This window comes from Echinops telfairi, unplaced genomic scaffold, assembly GCF_000313985.2.
Source record: "Echinops telfairi isolate 266 unplaced genomic scaffold, ASM31398v2 ScPeMD7_6;HRSCAF=24_1, whole genome shotgun sequence".
In the NCBI taxonomy this organism is placed as follows: Eukaryota; Metazoa; Chordata; class Mammalia; order Afrosoricida; family Tenrecidae; genus Echinops; species Echinops telfairi.
The window spans coordinates 20,056,599-20,061,192 of record NW_022103903.1 but is presented as its reverse complement, the minus strand read 5'-3'; positions in this window follow the sequence as shown (position 1 = coordinate 20,061,192).

Genomic DNA, 4,594 nt, shown 5'->3' with positions numbered 1-4,594 from the left:
AATGAGGACCTAATGTCGGGGGTTTAAATGGAGAGAAAATGTTTTGAGAAACGATGTACAAATGCGCTTTACACAATTGATGTGTGTATGGAATGGGATAACAGTTGTATGAGCCCCTAATAAAATGTTAAAAAAGGAAAAAAATAAAATAAATAAAACTGCTTCCAACTCCTGCAAAAAAAGAAAAAAAAAAGAACAAATCATTCTTGTGCTTAGATAAGATTTAAGTAGAGGCCTAAAATCCACATGCTTCCTTCTTGTATTTACATATATATAGATATATAGACAGATACACCCAATTCAAAAAAACAGAAAGCAATCAATGTTGAAGGGGCTGTGGTGAGGCAAGAACTCTCATTCACTGCTGGTGGTCTTGTAAATATGTACAGCCACTGTAGACAGCAAGTTGGTGATACCTAAAATAGATGGACATCGAGTTACCTTACCACCTAGGAATTTCACTACTGCGCATATACCTGAAAAAAATAAAAGACAGACCATGACCAGACATCTACTCTCCAAATGCATCACTTTACAGTTCACAGTCACAAATAATTGGAAACAGTCCAAACTTCCATTAACAGATGAATGAATTTTTAAAATCTGGCATATACACACAATGGAGTACTTTGCATCCCTAAAAAATAGTGAAGAAAGGGTGAAACACCTCGTCTTAGGGGAAGAGTTGGAGGATATTATGCTGAGTGAAGTTATACAAGCACAAAAGGTCAAGTACAACATGATTCCACAGAGGTGAGTCTACTGAGGTAAGTTCACACAGCGTAATGGGCATAAGGGAAAATGCACATAATACGCAATTCCTGGGCTGAGGACCAGATACTCTGGCATAAGCCAGATCAAATTCAATGATTTATAGCGCATCAAAAATAAATGCAGATAACATCTGCGCTGAAACGCATCTTTTCCTCCCATTAAGGCCCCTGGGGTGGGGGGTGGGGGCTGTTGACAGCACGTGGGACCAGGGCACTAATACACCAGGGGAGGGTATTGTTTATGCTCCACAGGAAAGGGAGAGAGAGAGTAGACTTCATTCTGGTACACTAATCCTTGAGGATGATGTTCCTGCTCGGAGCAACTCTTTCACAAAGAGGACTGCAGGGCCAGCCTTAGCTCAAGACATGACACCCCTCCTTAGATGACAGTGCTACAGAGGATGGCCCTGAAGATTCAGGCAGAGCGGCCGTTCTGAGGCGCGCACATGGGGAGAACCAAAGGGGGGCGCCACAGACCAGTGATGTGAGCGAAGTCACGAAATCCCCGAGGAATTCCGATTGTAAGCTTCTGACTTGGGGGTGAGTAGTGCTTGGCACCTCATCTCAACTGGTTGCGGGTTCCCCTCTAGGTGACCCCACTGAAAGCATAAAGGTGTATAGGGGTGGGAGGTGGGAGCATTAGACTGCTCCATCTCTTACTGGAGGAAGAGCAATGGGAACTTGAAGGAGGCACTGCTTTCGGAAAGAATGCTGAGCTGAGAACTGAAAGGTTGTAAGTGCTGATAGGTAAGTGAGTCCTGGGATATAGACCCCTGAAAAAAGGGGGGATTGGGTTGATGGATTATAGCAGATCCGGCTTGCTATTTATCAGAGATGTTCATCTATTCTGGGTCAGGATACCAGTTAGACTTGGAACTATTTGTATTCTCTCTCTCTCTCTCTCTCTCTGTATCTTTATAAGATAAGCAATCCCAAGGAGACAGTGACAGGATTGATGGCGGGGGGTGGGGAAAGGAGGTGGTCGGGGGAGGTAAGCATTGAACCAGTAACGACAGGGACAGAGGAATAGCTAGGGTTCTAAAATTGACAGTGAGGAGGGTGTAGTGTTCCTGGTAGTGTTTGAGCAATCAAAATGTATCTAAGATGAATCTAAGATGATTTACTGAGAGGTACAATGGGTAAACATGATAGTGGGGTAGGACGGAAGAAAAAAGAAAAAGAGGAAAGAAGAAGAAAGTAAAATTATATATATATATATATATATATAGATATGTATATATGTAAATATATAAATTCAAGTTTCTTTCTTGTTCCCAAATTCAAGGACACTTAAAAGGAATGTAATTCAGCCCCTCAAATCTGCCCAAATTACCATTTTGACAAGTTGTAAATAAAAGGGCTATAAATTCTTCAGGGAAAGTTAGGAAGATGGAAACAACAGCTTTGGATGTGTATATGCCTAAATGTTTTGTTTCAGAGAAACAATGATTATTTTGAGAATAGGGTTTTTTTGAGGAAAAAAAATATTATTTTGAGAAACAACCTTTTGTTGTTGTTATTGTTGTTAAAGGCTAGGGAGTCAGTTCTGACTCACAGCAACTCATAGTACAATAGAATAGAACGTGGTCCTGTGCCATCTTATTGTTGTTGTGTTTGAGCCCACTTGTATTAGTCTGGGTACTTTGGAGAAACAAATCCACAGCGATTCATTTATAAGAGAGTTTTATGTAAAGAAAAGGTGCATCATGAAAACATCCCAACCCAATGCTACCCAAGCCCACAAGTCGAACATTAACCCATTAATCCATATGTCTAACACCAATCCACAAAGTCCTCCCCCATCTCACAAAACTGAGGTAATGATGCCGACTTCAGGAGGAAAGCTGAGTCAGTGAATGAGCAAGCATCTCAGCACAAGCAGGGGTCTCCACACGGCTGCTCCAGCACCCAGGGCTGCATCGGGATAGGTCCATGTAGCTTCTCCTTGGGGATGTCTTGTAGGAAGTCAATCTGAAGCAGGGAAGCAAGCTGAAGCAGGGAACTGCTAAGGCAGCTGCACCCGATGCAACCATCACAAAACAAGAGACCCGAGAACTAGAAAGGCGAGGCCTCACCACCCATTTATCCCTCCTCCTTTCAATTAGCCCCACATGTGATTATCATCCAGGCTGGCACAATTAACTAACTCACCACTATTGCAGCCATGATGTCAATCTATCTTATTGAGGGTCTTCCTCTTTTCCATTGACTCTCCTCTTTACCAAGCAGGACATCCTTTCCCATTTACTGTCTCTTCTGATAATTCCCAGAGCGTGTGAGAAATTTTGCCATCCTTGATTCTAAGGAGTTTTCTAGTTGTACTTCTTCTGAGAAAGATTTGTTTGTTCTTATTGCAATCCACATTTCAACATTCTTGACCAACACTGTTACTCAAATGCATGAATTCTTTGATGATCTTCCTTATTCATTGTCCAACTTTCACATGCATATGAGATGATTGAAAATACCATGGCCTTACTCAGACACACCTTAATCTCACAGTGATATTCTTACTCTTCAAAACTTTAAAGACATCTTTTGCAGGAGATTTTCCCAATCTGGTGAGCCATTTTATTTTGGGAGTTTAGTATAATAGAGATTTCTGTGACTTTATAACAATATTTCTTTTTACTTACCATCATATCTGTTTTGTGGCATTAGGATTCACTCCATCAGGGAGCATCCTCATTTCTAAGGAGCATTTTGATTGGAATTCTTTCAACACCGATGTGTTCAGTGTTATGACACTCCATGTAATTCAATATTCTTCACCAACAACGGAATTCAGATGCATCCATTCTTCCTTGGTCTCCCTTACTCCTCATCCAGCTACCGTATGCATGGAAAGTGATTGGAAAGACTATGGTTTGAGTCAAATGCAGCAAAGTCTTCAAAGTAATATCTTTGTTTTTTTTTAACACTTTCATGAGATATTTTGCAACAATTTGCCCCAAGCAGTAAGTCATTTGATTTCCTCACTGCTACTGTCATGAATATTGATAGTGCAGCTAAGTAAAATTAAATCCTTGATTATGTCAACCTTTCCTCCATTTACTGTGATATTGCTCATTGGTCCAGTTGTGAGTATTTGATTTTCTTTATGTTGAGATGTAATCTATATTGAAAGCTGTATTCTTTGAGCTTGATCATTAAGTGCTTCAAGTCTTCTTCACTTTCAGCAAACCAGGTTGTCATCAGCAAGTTGTTAATGAAATCTTCCTCCAATCCTGATGCCACATTCTTCTCCAGATAGTCCAGTTTCTCACATTATTTGATCAGCATATAGATTAAGTATGGGAAAAGGATACAACCATGACACGTGTCTTTATTGATTTTAAACCATACAGTATCCTCTGGTTCTGTTTAAAGACTGTCTATGTACAGGTTGGCGTGAGTACAACAAATTGCTATAGAAATCCCATTCTGACAAGGGAACAACAAGCGATCCAAATTGGTGTGGGAGTGGGTGTGGGAGACCTGGTAGGGCATGATCAAGGGGAATGTAACAAAGAGGAAGTGCTGAAATCCTGGTGGGGACCGAGCATGATAGTGTGACAGGAGGAAAATCAAGGTTAATAGAGGAAAGAGCTGGGAGGCAAAGGGCATTTATAGAGGTCTAGATAATGACATGTACATATGCAAATATATTTATATGAGGATGAGGAAATAGATATATGAGCCTATATTTATAGGTTTAGTATTAAGGTACCAGAAGGACAATGGGCCTCCACTCAAGTACTCCCTCAAAGCAAGAATACTTTCTTCTATTAAATTGGCATTCTATGATGCTCACCTTCCCGACACAACCGCTGAAGACAAAG